Source organism: Monodelphis domestica, chromosome 1, assembly GCF_027887165.1.
Source record: "Monodelphis domestica isolate mMonDom1 chromosome 1, mMonDom1.pri, whole genome shotgun sequence".
Classification (NCBI taxonomy): Eukaryota; Metazoa; Chordata; class Mammalia; order Didelphimorphia; family Didelphidae; genus Monodelphis; species Monodelphis domestica.
The window spans coordinates 18,384,646-18,406,079 of NC_077227.1; positions in this window are offsets into that span (position 1 = coordinate 18,384,646).

The window sequence follows — 21,434 nt, forward strand, 5'->3', positions numbered from 1 at the left end:
AAATTATTAACTAGACAAACATGCATGAAAGGTATAGTCAATAGTGAACTGACACCTGGGCAGAATGGGGACATTTGGTCTAGAGCAAGAGACTCTGAGCCATCATCTAGACAGCAATTAATTGCCTTTGAATATGTGTGTGACTGCTGTAGTGGAAAGAGAACTGAGTTTGGAATCAGATGACCAATTTTGAATATTGCTTTTATCATTTATTTCTTGTATGACATTGAACAGGTCCATAATCATCTCTGAGCCTCAGTTTCTTTATATATAAAAGGCAAAGGTAGAACTAAATAGCCTTTAAAATCCTCTTTAATTCTCAATATATGATCTGAGGTAACCCCCTCCCTAGAACTCACCTGTAAAATGATAGGACTGTCCAACTCTAAACTTCTATGACATATGATTTATGGTCCATAACGGAGTTTTTGCTGCCTGATTTCACTTTCAAGGCCACATTGTTTCCCTTCAGTGTGGATGATCCAGGCCTGCAGGGAGTAGTTTTTAGGACCTAAGAGTTATGTTATTTTTGGCTTTGATTACATTTCGTAGAACTTAGTCCAGAGAAATTTAGAGAATATTTTCTAAATTTTAGCATGGCTCCTTGTACACTGCCTGTTTACACAGAGTTTACATTGCTTTCTATTCAACAAAAAATAAGAAATGACTTTAGGTAGAATATTGCTGCCAAATGTTTAGCAACCAACTCTCTGAAAACCCATGATACAGACATTTAGCCTGTATTATTGACATGTTTTCCATCACTTTCTTAAATCTAGGTAATCAACAAAAAGTAAATCAAGGGCTGGTTTGTAGACAAATGCCAAGTGGAAATACTCACACTGAAAATTTAACAATCAGCTCTAAAGAGACCATGAAAGCAGACTCTAGCACACTCCCTTCCTATAGGCCACAGGATCCAAGGTTCTTCCCACGGGGCCGCATTGTCTCTGGAGCATAGTATATGCACCCTTCAAATGAAATAACCCAAATTGATGGAGCTTCGATGTTATCAGGCAATGTGGTGTACTCAACAGAGCATTGACTTGGGAGTCAGGGTCATGGAATCATAGATTTAAAGTTGGATGGAAAGTCAGAGGAGATGAGTCCCACCTCACCATTTGGTAGAGGAAGAAAAATGCAGACCATGTATAGAAAGTTACTTGCTCAAAGTCATAGGAATAAATGGCAAGAATAAGATCCCCAATCCAGCAAAATTCCTTTTATAGATCCTTAACTTACCTCTTGACACCAACTTGCTTAGTAACCTTAAGTGTGTCATTTAACTTCCATGAGCCTCATTTTCCTTCTATGCAAAATGGGAGGATTAGGCTGGCTAAATGATTTCTGAGACTCCTTGAACTCTAAATGTTATATGAATTATTAAAATATCTCATCAACTCTCTCCTATCCAGAATCATTTGAAAATTTTCTAGAACTGTTTCTGGAGATGATTATCCTTTTCTTCCTTAATGACAGAAAAAAAAAATGGAAGAGCCCTTGATCAAGAGAGTGGTCTCATAAGCCTGTGCCTAGTTTCCCTTATCTTGATTGATTTAAAGATTTCATACTCTCCATCTTTACAAAGACCATATTTACCCAACCTACCTAGACCTTTATTCTGAGAGTGATTTCTGGGAAGTATTTGCTTTTGACCTCTTCTGAGCTTTCAGGCTATAAAAGCCTCCAAGAAAACACTCAAGGGAACAATTTGAACTCTCCAACTATCCTCTGTTTTAGCACAGTGAAAACAGCCAGCTCCGGACACTCAGTCCAAACTTTCCTAGAATGAACAATTAGGCTAAGATAGGAGAGGGAAAGTAGAGATTCTTTTTATAGAAAAGATGTCATCTATGGAGAACACAGTGGATTCTGGATTTGGAAATTCTACCAAAGGCTTATATTTCCTTTGTCTTAGTGCATCAAAAGCCTGCCAACTCTCCTATCCTCCTCCTTCCAAAACAACCATGATCTCTGGTGAAGGGAGAAGTCTATTTTCAGCTGGAGCAGACCTATTTTTTTACTTCTTTGGTATTCCTTTCATATGACTCAAAAGAAATGCTGGAAGGAGAGATGAGTTAAGTCAGAAACTATTACCTGCTAAAGCATAAACATTATGTGAGTACAAGTTTGCAGGAGCTCATGCGTATCAAATGAGCTATATCTTATAGAAAAATGGGAATCAACCCTACAGAGTAACCCCAGTTCTCTATGCATCTCTGGGAGATAGACAGATTCAAAAAGACTTCAGGAGAAGTGAAAAACTGGCTCTTAAAATGATGACAGCCTAGAAATCAACAGAGATCCCTAATGTTTTCATGTTCAGACAGCAAAAGTTGTGCTCTTCAACCTAAAATCTTGGCTTTCTATGAATTTTGAAAGACATTCAGGAAAAAAATGTCTTAATTACCTCCTGCTGATGTCTTCCATGTGCCAAATGAGGAGATGCTGCTGATTTCCTACTTGAATTACCCTTGACTTAAAGGAGACCTTCATGATCATCATTCTCATCTTCATGAAAGTAAATGGTGACATGTGTCTCTAAGAAGAGTATAATCGCAGAGAAGTGACATATGTGTGAATGGCATCTTTACTCAAACAAAGAAGCCTCTCAAGAGCTGAGCACTGTTCCCTTACTGAAACCTTTCATATTATCACTGACCTGAACTGATAAGTGTCTGCATGATTGATTTTCTCCCAGTTGTTAATGCCCAGATCTTTTCAGGTTCATCTCTGCCATCATTATCCTTGATGAACCTGAAAAGATTGTTGGTTGTAGGTATCTCAAGATATCTATATCTTAAATGAAACCCTGATTGGCAAAACAGTATTTGGTGGACAGTCATATAAAAACTAGATCTGGTCTCTGGAGCACTGAAAGTTTGAATTAAAAGCAATAGGAAGGAGGTAAAAGAAGGGAAGTTTTGGCTCAACCTAAGAAAATATTTTTAAAAGTTAATGGAGGAAGTTGCATTCTGAGGTAATACAATCCCTATCATATTAGACATGATGATGACATGCACAGGTGGTCACATTCCATCCCATCTTCTCCTGCAGATTGCCACATTAATCATTTATTTATAATTTCCATTGTCTCCTTAATATTTCATTTGTACCTATCTACTGATTATTTCCATACTGCCAACAAACAGATATCTCCCTCCTCAAATTCTCACTTGATCTGGTCACCCCTGATAAATATTATTTCAAAAATCTCCCCTGTATTAACAGGGAAAACTTCTTGAACAGGCTGTCTAAAATAGGTGCCTCCATGTTCCCATCATTCTCTTTTTATCTGTAATCTAGCTAGATATCAACATTAAATCAAACCTCCTCTCTCCAAAATTATGATCGGCTTCTAAATTACTAAATCTAATGGTCTTTTTTTTTTTCCTGTGGACTATATCTATCAGTTTTTTTTTAATTTTAAACATTATTTTTATTTGGCCAATTTCAAACATTATTCATTGAATACAAAAAACATTTTCTTTTCTTCCCTCCCCTCCCACCATCCCTCCCATAGCCGACACGCAATTCCACTGGGTATCACATGTGTCCTTGATCCGAACCCATTTCCATGGCGTTGGTATTTGTGCTAGGATGTTCATTTAGAGTCTCCATCCCCGATCATATCCCCTCGGCCCCTATAGTCAAGCATTGTTTTTTCTCATAGATCCCTGCAGGTTGTTCAGGGACATTGCATTGACACTAATGGTGACGTCCATTACATCCGATTGTACTACAGTGTATCAGTCTCTGTTTACAATGTTCTGCTCCTCTCACTCAGCATCACTTCCTGGAGGTTGTTCCAGTTCCTATGGAATTCCTCCACTTTATTATTCCTTTGAGCACAATAGTATTCCAACACCAATAGATACCACAATGTGTTCAGCCATTCCCCAATTGAAGGGCATCCCCTCGTTTTCCAGTTTTTTGCCACCACAAAGAGCACAGCTATGAATATTCTTATACAAATCTTTTTCCTTATCTCTTTGGGGTACAAATTCAGCAGTGCTATGGCTGGGTCAAAGGGCAGACAGTCTTTTATTGCCCTTTGGGCATAGTTCCAAATTGCCCTTGAGAATGGTTGGATCAATTCACAACTCCACCAGCAATGAATTAATGTCCCTACTTTGCCACATCCCCTCCAGTATTCATTACTTTCCTTTGCTGTCATGTTAGCCAATCTGCTAGGTGTGAGGTGATACCTCAGAGTTGTTTTGATTTGCATCTCTCTGATTATCAGAGATTTAGAACACTTTTTCATGTGCTTATTAAAAGTTTTGATTTCTTTAACTGAAAACTGCCTGTTCATGTCCCTTGCCCATTTATCAATTGGAGAATGGCTTGATTTTTTGGACAATTGATTTAGCTCTTTGTAAATCTGAGTAATTAAACCTTTGTCAGAGGTTTTTGTTATGAAGATTGTTTCCCAATGTGTTGTTTCTCTTCTGATTTTAGTTACATTGGTTTTGTTTGTACAAAAGCTTTTTAATTTGATGTAGTCGAAATTATTTATTTTACATTTTGTGATTCTTTCTATGTCTTGCTTGGTTTTAAAATCTTTCCCTTCCCAAAGGTCTGACATGTATACTATTCTGTGTTCACCTAATTTACTTATAGTTTCTTTCTTTATATTCAAGTCATTCACCCATTCTGAGTTTATCTTGGTGTAGGGTGTGAGGTGTTGATCCAAACCGAATCTCTCCCATACTGTCTTCCAATTTTCCCAACAGTTTTTGTCCCCAAAGCTGGGGTCTTTGGGTTTGTCATAGACTGTCTTGCTGAGGTCACTTATCCCAAGTCTATTCCACTGATCATCCTTTCTGTCTCTTAGCCAGTATCAAAGTGTTTTGATGACCGCTGCTTTGTAATATAGTTTGAGATCTGGGACTGCAAGGACACCTTCCTTTGTATTTTTTTTTCATTATTTCCCTGGATATCCTTAATCTTTTGTTCTTCCAAATGAACTTTGTTATGGTTTTTTTCTAGTTCAGTAAAAAAGTTTTTTGGAAGTTCAATGGGTATGGCATTAAATAGATAGATAAATTTGAGTAGGATGGTCATTTTTATTATATTAGCTCATCCTACCCATGAGCAGTTAATGTTCTTCCAATTGTTCAAGTCTAGTTTTAGTTGTGTGGAAAGTGTTTTGTAGTTGTGTTCATATAGTTCCTGTGTTTGTCTTGGCAGATAGATTCCTAAGTATTTTATATTGTTTAAGGTGATTTTGAATAGAATTTCTCTTTCTAATCCCTGCTGCTGAGATATGTTAGAGATATATAGAAATGCTGATGACTTATGTGGGTTTATTTTGTATCCTGCAACTTTGCTAAAGTTGTTGATTATTTCCACTAGCTTTTTAGTTGATTTTCTAGGATTCATTAAGTAGACCATCATGTCATCCACAAAGAGTGATAGTTTGGTCACCTCACTGCCAATTTTAATACCCTCAATTTCTTTTTCTTTTCTAATTGATACTGCTAGTGTTTCTAGTACAATGTTAAATAATAAAGGTGATAAGGGGCATCCTTGTTTCACTCCTGATCTTATTGGAATGCATCTAGTTTATCGCCATTGCAAATGATGTTTGCTGATGGTTTTAGATAGATACTGTCTATAGTGTTTTCAATAGGAATGAGTGTTGTGTTTTGTCAAAGGCTTTTTCTGCATCAATTGAGATAATCATGTGATTTTTGTTGGTTTGCTTGTTGATATGGTCAATTATATGGATGTTTTTCCTGATATTGAAACATCCTTGCATTCCTGATATAAATCCCACCTGATCAAAGTGAATAACCCTCGTGATGACTTGCTGGAGTCTTTTTGCTAGTATCCTGTTTAAGATTTTTGCATCTATGTTCATTAAGGAGATCAGTCTGTAGTTTCCCTTCTCTGTTTTTGGCCTGCCTGGCTTTGGGATCAGTACCATATTTGTGTCATAAAAGCAATTTGGTAGAACTCCCTCTTTGCTTATTATGTCAAATTGTTTGTATAGTTTGGGGATTAACTGTTCTTTGAATGTTTGATGGAATTCATTTGTGAATCCATCAGGCCCTGGGGATTTTTTCTTTGGGAGTTCTTTGATGGCCTGTTCAATTTCTTGTTCTGATATGGGGTTGTTTAAGAATTCTATTTCTTCTTCTGTTAATCTAGGCAATTTGTATTTTTGTAAATATCCATCCATATCACCTAGATTACTATATTTATTGCCACATAATTGGGCAAAATAGTTTTTAATGATTGCCTTAATTTCCTCTTCATTGGATGTGAGTTCTCCCTTTCCATCCTTAATACTGTTAATTTGATTTTCTTCTTTCCTCTTTTTTATTAGATTGACAAATATTTTGTCTATTTTGTTTGTTTTTTTCAAAGTACCATCTTCTAGTTTTATTTATTAAATCAATAGTTCTATCACTTTCCATTTTATTAATTTCTCCCTTAATTTTTAGGATCTCTAGTTTGGTTTTCTTCTGGGGGGTTTTAATTTGCTCGCATTCAAGTTTTTTGATTTGCATGTCCAATTCATTGATCTCTGCCCTTCCTAATTTGTTAATATATGAACTCAAGGATATACATTTTCCCCTGAGTACTGCTTTGGCTACATCCCATAGAGTTTGAGAGGATGTCTCATCATTGTCATTTTCTTCAATGAAATTATTAATTGTTTCTATGATTTGTTCTCTGACTAGTCGATTTTGGAGAATCATATTGTTTAGTTTCCAATTAATTTTTTATTTATCTCTCCATGTACCCTTACTGATTATTATTTTTTGCCTTATTATCTGAAAAGGTTGCATTAATTATTTCTGCTTTTCTGCAGTTATATACCATGTTTTTATGATCTAGTATATGGTCAATCTTTGTGAATATGCCATGTGCTGCTGAAAAGATAGTGTATTCCTTTTTGTCCCTATTTATTTTTCTCCATATATCTACTAACTCTAATTTTTCTAAGATTTCATTCACCTCTTTTACCTCTTTCTTATTTATTTTTATTTGATTTATCTAAATTTGATATGGTAGGTTCATGTCTCCCACGATTATAGTTTTACTAGCTATTTCCTCATTCACTTCTAGTAGTTTCTCCATTAGAAATTTGGGTGCTATACCATTTGGTGCATACATGTTGATTAGTGATATTTCCTCATTATCTATACTCCCTTTTATCAGGATGTATTTACCTTCCCTATCCCTTTTAATCAGGTCTATTTTTACTTTGGCTTTGTCAGATATCATGATTGCAACTCCTGCCTTCTTTCTGTCAGTTGAAGCCCAATAGGTCTTGCTCCACCCTTTAATTCTGACCTTGTAAGTATCTACTCGCCTCATGTGTGTTTCTTGCAGACAACATATGGTAAGATTCTGGATTCTAATCCACTGTCATCTTCATCTATGTTTTATGGGTGAGTTCTACCCATTCATGTTCAAAGTTATGATTGTCACTTTTGAATTTCCTAGCATTTAGATATCCTCTCCTGGTTCTGACCTTTCTTCTTTTGCTATATCCATTTAAACAAGTGGTTTACTTTTAGTTAATCCCCCTATTACCCTCCCTTGATATGCTTCCCTTTCTGGCCCCTCCCTTTTAGTTCCCTCCTCCCTCTCCTTCCCTCCCCATTTTTTGAGGTCCTCCCCCTACTCCCCTTCATTTTCCCTTCTTCCTTACCCTGTAGGATAAGATAGACTTCAAGACCCCAATGGATCTAGATGCTCTTCCCTCTCAGAGTTGATTTCACTGAGAGTAATATTCGAGTATTACCTATTAGCATTCTCTTCCTCTCCCACTTATGAGTATTTCCCCCTCCCCTTCCCATGTGTACCTTTGTGTGAAAAGATTATTCTGTTTATTTTATTTCTTCAGGTATCTCTTAGTACCATCATAGATTCCCCCTCACCTTTTTTCATATCATTTTATATCCTTTAAAGCCCCAAACTTTTTCCTATGAATGATTCTTCTATTTACTATAATAATGAAAACATTTTTGAGAGTTACAAATATTTATATATATATATATATATATATATATATATATATAAATATATATATAAAATAAATATAATATATATATTTATATATATATATATATATATATATATAATTTGATCTAATTGTAGCCTGTAAAGAAGAGAGTTTGAATAAAAAAAGAAAAAAACATTTTTCTCCCTTTCCCTCTCTTTCATATTTACCTTTTCATGCTTCTCTTGATCTTTGTGTTTGGATATCAAACTTTCCACCTAGTTCTGGTCTTTTCCTTACAAATACTTGGAAATCTTCTATTTTGTTGAATGCCCATACTTTCCCCTGGAAGTATATAGTCAGTTTTGATGGATAGGTGATTCTTGGTTGAAGACCCAGTTCTCTTGCCTTTCGGAATATCATGTTCCAGGCCTTGAGGTCTTTTAGTGTTGAAGCTGCCAGGTCTTGCATGATCCTGATTGGTGCTCCTTTGTACCTAAATTGTTTCTTTTTGGCTTCTTGTAGGATTTTCTCTTTAGCTTGAAAGCTCTGGAATTTGGCAATTACATTTCTAGGAGTTGTTCTTTGGGGGTTTAGTGTAGAGGGTGCTCTATGAACTCTTTCAATGAGTATTTTGCCCCCTTGTTCAAGGACTTTGTGGCAGTTTTCTTGGATGATCTCTTGTAGTATGGTATCAGAGTTTCTGTTTATTTCTGGATTTTCAGGTAGACCATTGATTCTCAAATTGTCTCTCCTTCCTCTGTTTTCCTGATCTGTCACCTTGTCAGTGAGATATTTTATGCTTTCTTCTAATTTGTCAGTCTTTTGACTTTGCTTTATTAATTCTTGCTGTTTTCCAAGGCCATTGGTTTCCAGTTGCTCAATTCTGGTCCTTAGGGCCTGGTTTTCTGTTATAATCTTTTGATTTTCTGCTTTAACCTTTTGGTATTCAGCTATGATTTCTTCATTTTCTTTGAACCATTTCCCACTTCTCTTTCCAGAAGGCTTCCATCTTTTTGATAAGCTCCATTTGATGTTCTTCTAGGTCTTGTGGTCAATTTCCACTTTTTTGTTTGTTTGTTGGTTGGTTGGTTGGTTGGTTGGTTTTGCCTTTGTTTGAGTTTCACCTAGTATTTTCTCTGTAGCCTGGGTTTTTCCTCCATAAAAATTCTTGAGAGTCACAGCATTTTTAATAGGTTTTTTGGAAGGATTTTGAGGCTCCTGTGCATGGTTAGCCATTTTTCTGGATGTTTTCCTTTCCCTCTTTAGTCATAAATCTGAGTCAGCTGGTAAGATTCTCTGTGTATGGAGTTAAGGAGCAAAGATTTTGCCTGGGGCAGGTTCTTGATTCTCCACAGTCCTTTGTAGCTCTTCTCAGTGCCACCCTCCCAGGGGTGCTCAGGGTCTGTGCTCTCCTGCCCTCCTGGGTTTATGGTCTCACTGATTTCAGGGGTAAGGCCCAGGGGGTCCTAATCAGCTCCCAAGGACCCAGAAGTGGCCCCCTTCTAGCTCCAAGAGCACTCCTCGCTCACTCCCTGGCTCTGGCAGACACTCTGGCTCTGGGCACCTAAGGTTTGTGCTCTCTCATGTTCTGGGGTTTTCTGCCTAGCTGCCTTCAGGGGTGGGTCCCTGGCTATCCTAGTCACTGCCCAAGGATCCAGAGGTGCCCCCTACTCACTTCAGAGGTGCCCCTTGCTCATTCATCTTGGTGTGTGCTGGCTCTGGCTCTGTAGGTGGGGGTGAGGGTGGAGGAGGGTGGATTGGCTCAAGTTTGGGTGGAAGCCCTTTTACCCTCTTATAGAGTGGAAAAGCTCCAATACCATGCACCTTCAATTCTGCATCCCACTTTACATTTCCTCCTCTCCTCTGAAAATTATTCTTAAGGTCTTTTGGGGTAGTCCTTGTTGGTGTGTGCTGGGGAGAGTAAATAAACCATGTTTATATTGCCACCATGCTTACCCAGAAGAACTCCTAGTGGTCTTTTTTTGATCCTCATCATTCTTGAACTCTCAGCAGCCTTAGATGTTAGCAATCACCCTCTTCTCCTTGACATTCTCTTCTCACTAACTTTCTGTTACTCTGCTCTCTTCTGGTTTTCCTCCTGTCTAATGATTCCTTCCTAGTTTCCTTTGCTTGTTCTTCATCTCACCTGCTGGCCATGGGTGTCCCCAATAATTTTCCCTGAGGAGTTTTATCTTCTCCCTTTATTCTATTTTTTAGCAATCTCATTAGTTCCCAAGTATTCAATTACATACCTATATAGATAATTCTCAAATCCATTTGTCTAGCCTAACCTCTCTCCTGAACTTACGTCTTGTATCTCCAAATTCCTATTGGACACCTCAAACTGCATGCTTTATAGATGAATTCAAACCAATCTGCCCAAAACCAAGCTCATTTATATTTTCCCAAACCCTTACTGTCTTCAAAAACTTTTCCTATTACTATTGAGAGCACCACCATTCTCTCAGTCAGGCAATAAGGAGTCCCCCCTCTCTTCTCCCCCTCCCTCTCCCTCTCTCAGTCTCTCTCTCTCTCATTTCTCTCTCTCTCTCTCTCCCTCTCCCTGTTTCTCTCCTCCCACCCTATCCAATTTATTACCAAGTTAATCATTTTTACCTTCCTAATATCTCTCACTTATGTTTCCTTTCTCTCCTCTGATTCTTTCACCACCCTAATATAGGCTTGTATCATTCTGGTCCTGTTGCAGTAACCTGTTGGTTATTTTCACTGCCTCTGTTGACTTTTAAAATCCAATGTGATCTGGTCCATTCCTACCTACCTTTCCATTCTCTTATACCTTACTCACCTCCATGATCCTTAAGCATTGACCTCCTTGATTCCTCAAACATGACTTACCAACTCCCTACTATAGGCATCTTCACCAGATATCTTCCTTGGCTAAAATTCTCTCTCTCTCTTCATATCTGCCCCCATCTTTTTCTAAAAAAAAAAAAACCCTTACCTTCCTTCTTGGAATAAATCCTGAGTATTGGTTCCAAGGCAGAAGAATGGTAAGGGCTAGGCAATGGGGGTCAAGTGACTTGCCCAGGGTCACACAGCTAGGAAGTGCCTGAGGTCAGATTTGAACCTAAGACTTCCCATCTCTAGGCCTGGCTCGCAATCCACTGAGCTACCCAGCTGCCCCCTCTTCATATCTGCCCCCAAGCTTCCCTGGCTTCTTTCAAGCTTCAACTAGAATCCTTTCCTCTGAAAGAATCTTTTCCTGCTCCTCCTTCCCTCTACACATATCTCCAATTTATCTTGAATATGCTTTGTTATACATACGTGTTTGAATGTTGTAAGTCATATCAGATTGTTAACTTCAAAAGATCAGGGGTTGTTGTTCTGCTGTTGTTTTCTTTGGTTTTGTTGTCTTGCAACAAATGTCCTCAAGATTCTGGTACTGAATTTTATTTTTGTTCAAATAATTCAGTGGTCTGAGTATATACAGTAGCTGATTAAGAAATTCTTTCCCTCTTTGTAACTAATCCTGTCATGCTTGGTAGAATACTTCCATTTTTCCTTTGTTGTGATGTCATTTGATAGGCACTACATCCACTACCTCCTGACACTCATCTTGTATGTATGTATGTTCCTTGTAGCCTAAAAAGCTTTTGTATTGAAATGCTTTTGTTTGCCTTTGAATTCACATTAAGACCAGTTTTTTTTTCTAACTCTTTTTGCTTGTCTTTTGGGATACATTAAACAAAACCTTTTAACTTTCATTCCACATAGCTACCACTTCTCTTTTGTCTTCTGATTGAACCTATAGCCAGAAGTATAAGATTGATATCTATTTCCCTCAGTAGCATGTCTACTAACTTGTCCCCAGAAATGGATCTCACATTTATTAATCTAAGAGAAAAGTTTGCTTTTATAGATGCTCTGAAAATTGCTTATCTTTAGCAATGCTGGTCACATCCACTCCAACACCATCACTCCAAAAGAAGATGGCCATTCTTCAGGACTGATTGCCATTTGGATTTGTTTCATGGATTATCAGAGTTGAGGAATCTATTTATAATTGACTTACATGGATTAGTCACTGGAAAGTTCACCTGTTCTGTAGCTAGGACCCACACAAAACATGCACAGACAAAGTGTTATCCTTGATGTAAACCACCCCCTCCTGAGAGATACTTAATCTTCTTGTTTTATGTAGAGACCATGAACATGTCACATGGCTACATGAACAGCCACCTCCTTTTGGGGTGCTTTCAAGGATCAATAGGTATTTTTAACTCTGACATATATTCATCAGAAAACAGCATCTGGCCATTACTAATCAAGTGAGTTCAGAGAGAAGAACATTTCTGAAATAAGCCAATTCATCATATTTATTTATTCTGTGTGTGTGCACACGTATACATGTGTAGGACATGGTCATGCACAACAGAGGAAAATACCACTACTAACTTTCCTGTCAATTTACTCATTACCCAGACAAGAAGCCATCATGTCAATGCCTACTTTGTACCATTGTGCTTGGGATATTCACACCAGCTATTACAAATCAAAATGGAGAGATAAATAGGCAGCAGCAATGGTGATTAGAACTATGCTGAAGAACACCAAATGTCTGTCCTCTAAAGAGGTAACAAGACTTTAATCCAGGGAGGATGAATAACCCAGTTGTACAGAACACCCTGGAAGTTAATGCAGTTGCCCATTTTATGCCTATTTGCCATGTCTACTTTAGTTCACCCCCTGATTTTGGAATGATCAAGTCAGAACCTCTTCCTCAATACCCCTCAGTGGAGTAAACTGACATTTATCCTGCTTATTTGATAGTTGGCACCATCTGTCTATCCATGAACAATAGTAAGTGAAGTCTCAGAAACTGATCCAAATCATGACCACTGGGCCTTTTTGCCTGCACAATGGGAATTTTTGTGAAACCAAATTTTCAAGTTTCAAATGAAGATGTTTCAAGTTTTCAAACTGTCAGAATGAGTGTATTCTAGTCTGCAAAAGTGAAATTCCCATATATCATTCAAAGCATTTTTTAAAAATGCATAAAAATGCCAATTATTTTCCAAATGAAGGTTCAAAAAATCAATGAATCAGTTATATGATCTGAACAATGCTGACACAATCTTTAATATCTTGATGTATAAAAATTTTGGCATAGAGCCCATTATAGCTAGCTTGTGTAGGGCTCTTACCTTACCCTTTATTGCAATATCCAATCAGTTTCTATGTCTTATCCACTTGACTTGGAAGTCACATCTGTCACATCTGTCCTCTTTTCATTCATTACAACAGATGTGAGTCAAGGTCAGGTCCCTGTCACCTCTCAACTATAGTATTGTAATATACTCCTTTATTCTAATGTCTTCCACTCTGCAATCTGGCATCCATACAAGTCTAACTATATCATTCCCCTAACCAAGGCACCACAGTGGATGACCCTCTATTGTCCATAACGGGAAAAACTCAGAAATGCTTCTGAAAGAGATCTAAGGCCCTGTATAATATGATTCAGGCCTGGCTTAATCTCATTTCCCTTCATGCACTATACATTCTAGCTGAGCAGTCTAACTCTTGTTCCCTAATTCTGATATAACCTTTCCCTTGTAAAAAAAATTGTGAGTTGTAGAAATAAAATATTTAAATGGAAAAACTGTTCAATATAGGTTCAAAAGTGTTCAGATACTTTTGATAGACTTAATCAAAAGTATCTTCAGTGATGAAGTGAAGCTCAAATGTGACCTTCCCTTCAGAGCCAGGCACAAGGACACTTAAGAGGCTCTTACTATAAAAATAAAATATTTATTGAAATATATAAGGATAAAAAGAATTTCTAATTATAAGGGATTCTAAATCTACCCAAATAAACTCCCTGGTTCCACAAGGAACCTCTTCTCCTGTGTTTCACAGACTACACTAATCCTTCCTGATCTAACTAACCCAAATTTATACTATCTAAATAAAAACTACCACTATTATCCTTATAAATCTTAACTTCTCCTTCAAATTATAAAATATCAAAGGCTAGCTGGTTGAGTTTCAACAAGAATCAAGTTAGGACTCTTAGTCCAGTCCTTCACTGAAATCCTCAACTCCTGAACTGAGTTCAGAGACCCAGCTACTCCAACTAGTCTGAACTCCAACTAGTCCAAACTCCCTCCTAGTCCGAACTCCAACTAAACAACCCCACCTCGATCTTCTTCCTTTTAAAGAAAATTTTCTCTTGTGTCACCTCCCCTAAATTTTTACATCTACCAATCACAGTAGATGTTTTCCCCAGAACTGACCATTCTTAGGTCACATCTTCTTTTGTTCTCACCTTCTCTGGGTAGACTAAAACTTCATACTTCTTTTGTTAAGCTTGCCTTTTGTAAGTTGCTTGACCTTTTAGTGATTAATTTAACCTTTATAGGTACTTAGTACCCTTTTGTATTAGCTCTAAAAATAGACCTAGCTTAAGATTCTAGCTTCACTATAAGTATGAGTTGGGGACTTTTCATTGTTCAGTAAGGAATTTACAACTTTATCTTTCCATAAGGCACTGTCATGAGTAGGGTGCAATAATTTTAAAGTTCCCAATACATTCCTGACCAAGTACCTTCATTGTTTAAAATGGGGAATAGCTTAATCAAATCTTCTGAAGTAGAGTCTGAGAAATTTTAAGATTCACAAGACAAACTCCCAACTGCCAGAGAGAATAATTGTACCCTCTTCTTGGCTTTTGTTAATGTTAATGCTGAGGCCTAGAATATGCTCTGTCCTCATCTTTGCCTTTTGGAATCCATTACTTACCAGTTCTTAATGCTTTCTCCAACTCTTTAAATTACTTTTTATTTACTTTATATGTGTTGTTTATTTACTTTTCTGGGTGCACATTAATCCGCTTATCCCCAGTAGGGTGTCAGGTCACCAAGAACAAGGACTGTTGTTTTTGTATCCCTGATGCCAAGATGCCTTCCAGAATAGGTATTTAATCAATGGTTATAGATTGGATGAAAGAGAGTTGACGGGGATTTGGGTTCATTCATAGAATGACTAGGAAAAAGACCACCCAAAGACCTCATGGTCTTAGCCTCCTAGCTAGTAGTTGAGCAAAGAGGAATAAGCAGGCACCAGATATATTTTTCTAAATTTTCTCCCCTGCTCTTCAACTGTTCCTGAAGTCATAATATGTATTTTCATTCTTATTTTATCTTATGTTTTGTATTATTATATATGACATAATATGTAATCTTTTATTCTAGAAAAACTATTATCTGATAACCAAAAAGAGATGCACCAGACATTCCTGAATGCAGTTCATTTCATCTTGTGCAAATCTTAATGATATCTTTGCATAAGTTCTCCATAAAGAATTTACACAGTGCCCTAGGAGTCTCTATTTATATTTTCTATCATTTTATTGTTTCTAGGGAAGAACTTTACCAGATCTATTCCATCACTCTTGGAACATGACTAGGCTACTTCCTTTCCTGATTACACATGAATGTCATGAATGAAATATTTCATGCCAATTCTTATAGGTAAATCAAAGTATCATAGACTTATGTTCATAGAGGTCATACAGCATCACGTCTTCATTTTAACTTGAAGAAACTTTGGCCTTAGGAGTTTCGTCTAAGGGCACAAAAGGCAAACAGGTATAGTGGAATTTGAGCCCCCATCCTCCAACTCTAAGTACAAATTTTTTAAATATAAAATCACAATTCAAACCACAGGATCATGGCTTTAGATTTAGAATTAGAAGCAACCTCAGAAACCAGCTAGTCAAAGATTTGTCCTTTTTTTTATAAATGGAGAAACTGAGAAGAACATTAAGTGACTTATCAAAGCTCACATAGCTAGTAAATATATCAAGCAATATCTGGACCCAGGTCTTCTGAATCCAGAACCCTTTCTCTTTCTACTAAACTATATAGCACTCTTCCAGTATTCTTTGGGCTATATACAGTTGTGATTCTTCTGAGACTCAGTATCCCTTGACTCACAGCAATTTAGCAATTGGTATTTTAAATGGATAGCTGATATTTCAAAAATATGAAGATGTCTGTCAAAGAGTCACACATTTTCCAAAATTCAATTGGGCTTGCTACACAAATTTGTGTAAGATCTACTTTTTTAACTACCTGTGATAGTTGGCCAATATTTATGTAAGAACTTGTCCATTGGAATTTCCCATTTGAATGCATATCAGGATAAAAACATATAGTGTTTATAAGCTTAGCTATTCCATTGTGTAAGCTAATCCTTTGTAAGGGTTCATGACTTTTATTTAAGGACACCTTGTACTGTACCAGAGCTCAATTTTATCATTGTTGTTATTGTTTATTGTTATCATTGTTATTATTATAACTTGTGCTTATATAGGAAACATACATATCAATTTACAATTGCAAATCATTTTATCCACATTTTCTAATTTAGTCTCATAAGTATCCTGTGAGGTAGACAGTACAATGATTATTGCTCCAATTTTTATAGATGAGAAAACTGAGATTCAGGAATTTTTTTTTTATCTATGGTCACACAATTAATAAAGTGATAGATTCAAGACTTAAATTGTAGTTTTCTGATTTCTCCCACCCACTTCTGCAAAGCTTGGTCCCTTTAATAAGGTATACCCTCCTGTAATTTTTTTGGGATGCCTGTCCTATTAGTCTTTGTCATGGAATAAGCCCAATTTGTATAAGAGATTTGAATTTGGTTGTAAATGAATGAGAGAGAATGGATAGTATAATGAATTTGGCACTGAAAGTGGGAAAAGGCATCTATATAATGAGGTTGGCATATCCTATTGCCTTTAGGGTCCCTTTTATATCTAAATCTATGATCCTATGAATTCAAATCTATAAACACTTATTAAGCAAATATTGTGTATAAAACATTTTTCTTAGAAATGTGAAATGAATAAGATCTAGAAAAGGAATGATTCCAATCTTCATTAAGCTTAAAGTCTATTAGGAAAGAAGGAAGTTTGCATTTATCAACCCTCTACTCTGTGCCAGGCACTGTCCTAAGTACTTTACAAATATATCTAATTTATTCATCACAACTACTCTAGGAGGGAGACTCTTATCATCCCCATTTTATTGTTGCAGAAACCAAGGCAAAGAAGTTAATCGACTTTCTCAGTCATACAGATAGTAAGTGTCTGAGGCTGAATTTAAATTCAAGTCTTCCTGACCCTAGTCATAGCTCTGTCCATTGTGCCACATAGCTGCCTCCTAGAAAATAAGTTCTAGTAAACAACTGGGCTTTTCAACCTGAGTATATCTAAGATAAGGAAAGTCATGGAAAATCTTGTGGGAAAGGGGGAGAAAGGAAGAAGGAGGTAAAGGCATTGGAATGGTGACTATACAAGAAATCATAAAGTTATGAGAGACTACCCACTTCCATAAGGAAGATGACATTTACCAAGAATGTTTGTGTACCAATTCCATTTTATTTTTCACATTTCCTTAAAATATTGCAATTTCTATTTACAGACCATTAAGTTCATTTTCTGACTCTTTCTGCCCTGCCATGTAGCATAAAGTACACTTGGGATTTTGCCAGACTTTTCCCTTCCTCTGTAATCACTCTATTGCTAAATTGTTGAACTTGAGCTAGAGTAAGAAAGCTGGCATCCACTGGTTGTTAATCATGGTCAGTGGACTATAATGGCATTTCATTTTTTCCATGGGACATTAGGTGTCCTGTATTCACACTATGATAATTAGCTGGAGCTTAAGTGTTTGATTCCTTCACCCTCCTCTTATACTTGAATAGACCTGCATTATTTTGTTTCCATCTCCTTGTAGCATTATTTACACTTTATTTCCATTATGTCTTCCTTCCAGTGGTTGTCATACCTATCCTCCTGACCCTAGGCGAAGCCTTCATATAGCAGATTGGGAGTGGGAATTGTAAGCTGTCTAGCAGCCATCCTGGCCCGCTAGTGCAGAAAGAAAAGCAATAAAAGGAAGTTGAAAAGAACTAAATTCAGTCTTAATATCAAGAAAAATGTCTTGACATTGAGAGTGTTCTGAAATTGTAATGGGATGCTTTGAAAGACATGAGTTGTGGGGCAACTGGGTGACTCAGTTGTAAAAATGGAGACTCTCCCTAAATTTTAACTATTACACAGTGGATTGAGAGTCAGGCCTAGAAACAGGAGGTCCTGGGTTCAAATTTGACTTCAGATACTTCCTATTTGGGTGATCCTGGGCAAGTCCCTTAGCCCCCTTGCCTAGCCCTTACTATTGGTTCTGTCTTAGAACCAATACACAGTACTAATTCTAAGATGGAAGGCAAAAGTTTAAAAAACAAAAGAAAAGAAAAAAGAAAGATGTGAGTTGTGAGGAATAAGGGAGGATGCTTTGAGTAGAGCTGAAGTCTTCAAGCAAAGTGTAGATGACTCCTCTTTGGATTCCCATGGGTTTGAATATACATCTTCTTCCATCCAGCCAGCCCAAAGATTCCTTGATTCTGTGATTATTACATTGGTCCTATTGCATTTCTCTCTTTGAAATACTCCCCATTCTTTACCACTCAGTTCAAATATCACCTCTTTCCTGAAGCCTTGCCTGACACCCAGAATATAATTTTTCCTTTATCTGACTTTACAAAACATTCAGTATTTCTCTTGCCATCATTCTGTTCTAGTCTTCATTATATTTCTTAGCTAATCCATATATGTAATCCCACTTATTTTAGATCAGAGATGTTAGTCACAGAGAGGGCCACAATAGTCCTACATTAACCAGATTAAAATGTACCTGAGAAATACTTAACAAAACAATGAAAAATTAAATAGAAAATAGACAATGTTATTATGAGATTTGTGAAGTCAACATGTGATCCCTAGGAATAGTTACATATGGTTTGTAGGTATCATTTCTATTTCTAGTCTGTCTCATCATTGAGCTATATCATTTAATCCACACAGAGCAAGGGACATTTTCACTAGACTCTTTCCACTAGCAGCAAACACAGTATTTGGTACATAAAAGATTTTAAATGAGGCATTAACTTTAAAGAATATGGAAATGACAGAGGTATATTTTTGCTGGCCAGATAATAATAGGAACATTTTGTTCGGTTCTAGTCAACATGACACAGAAAAGACATTTTTAAGGTAGAAATTAAGATGATGACACCAAGATGTTGAAGGACCTTGAGTACATCATATATAAGAAAACAGTGATGGAAGTGAATATATATAGCCAGAGAGAGAGAAGAGGAATGAAGAGGGAAAATTCCTTTTCTCTTTCAGCTTCTAGAATACTGCTCGACACAGAGAGATCAATTAACATCTGTATTAACTTTGGATGTTTTTATATTTATTTATAATATTAAAACCACTATAAATTTCTGTTATTTGTATAAGACATTAGGGGGAGAAAGATAGAAAGATGAAAAAATTGTAAGCCCTACCCTCAGTGACTTTTGAGTTTTGAGAGATAGATGACAGAGACAGAGATAGATTCAATATAGCTATAGATAATTATGTGTGTTAAGATGTTGATTGCTTGATTGTCTATACATGTTGTATCCCCAATATAATGGAAGCACCTTGAGTACAGAAACTATTCCATTTTAGCCTTGATATATCCCAAACTTAGGTTCTAGCATACAATAGACAGTCATTAATTTATTGAATGAAAGAGGAAAAAATAGGCTAGTCTGGATTAGATATGACTCTCATGCCCCTGGCACTTGAAAACCCTTCATTGGCTTCCCATGGTCTATGGGATGAAATTACTGACATTTTCCTGTCATTGAATACCCTCACAGCTTGGCTCTCACCTTTCTTTTGAGCTTTATTTTGTGTTATTCCATTCTCCATTCTTCTTTCATACTCCACTGGAGAAATGAATGGAAAAAATATTGTCCATGGCCTCATGACTTTTCTAGAAATAATCTTGGTCACTGTATCTTAAGAGGAGTTAGAGAATGAGGAGCAATTTATGATGGGAAGGATGTTGCATAATCTCTATGGAAAAAGTTTGCAGGAGGTGATGATATAGGACATGGATCTAACATACTAAAGGCCCTAGCTTCCGATTACCTTGACTAGTCCATAAACTCCTAATTTCTGTAGCCCTTCCATGATGAGTGATTCCAATCTTGACCCAAGTCAGGAGTCCAACCCAGTAGAGGGTCATACTACCTTTGCTCAAAGACCACTCATGATAGCAAATTCATTACTCCAATTATGAGTTCACTTCTCAAGCAAATCCCATTAATGGGGAGCAACCTTTTCCCTGCCTCTCCCCTGCCCCCTTGAATTGAGCAGAAATCTGGCTTTCTGTGGAGACAAGCAAGACAAATCTATTGTCTATCATCCTCATAATATTTGAAGCCAGGTATTGTGACCCCACCCTAAATTTTATCTTCTCTGGGCTAAATGTCATCAGTTTATCAGATTAAAAACTTAGAAATGGAAAGCACCTTAAAGGCTATCTAAACAAATCCAAGTCTCTTGTAGCCCGGGGTTAGAATAGCAGCTGCATGACTTCATAGATGGTCAAGTTTTCTATGGTTCAAAAGGACACAATTACTATGATGTCTTGAGCTAGAGAAGAAACTTCTAAAAGTCCAGGAATTTTAGTCTTCAGACTAAAGACTTTAGTCTTCTTTTTAATCTTCAGAGAGGGATAAAAGGGGTGCTTACAGTGATAGGTACCTTCTTCAATTCTTAAGATGTCCTCCAACCCCAGATCTCAGGATGGCAAGACTTCTTTTTCAGAGCAGGAAGACTATACCCAGAAAATCATGTGGTCATTTGTTTCAATGCAGGGTTACACAAAAAAGGAGAAATTGAGATACAAGGAGGTTAGGTGATTTGTCCAAGCTTGCACAAGTAGCAAATGACAACCAGGATCAGAAACAAGTTCCTCTGACTCCATCCTCTCCCTGGTAAGGACCAGCTGCCTCACTGTAATATTTCAAAAAGCCTAGGACAGCATCCTCACTAATCGCTATTTTAAAGGCATTTTATAGAGGCACATGGATATTAATGGTTATTATTTTGTACCTGAGCTGATCATTCTCAGCTTAGACAGAGCAACTTGTATTTCTTCATAATTGCTTCATACTGCTACATAATTTGTAAATAGGACATAAAAATTTAGAGATATGACCTTTAAACTTAATTTGTTTTTTAACAAGGAGGTTAATTCAATTTAAAATGCTTAGCAACTGCATATACAAATGCACCCAAAACTTTGAACTTGCATTATTTCTACTGTGCATTTACTCTTCTATTAAGCTATAGCCTTCTGGCCCCTCATCTGCATTTAAATCCTCCATGCCTTGCATATAGTATGTACTTGGTGAATGTTTTTAATTGAAATCATTGTATCCTAGATAAACTCAAAGGCCATTGTAGACTAACTTTGGTAGGGAGCCATCACAGGCTTTTTAAGGAAAATGGTGAGATAATTGTAGCTAATGACTCGGTCTCACAGTAACAGGTAAGGTACATTGGAAGGAGAAAAGGTCATAACAACTCTGCAGG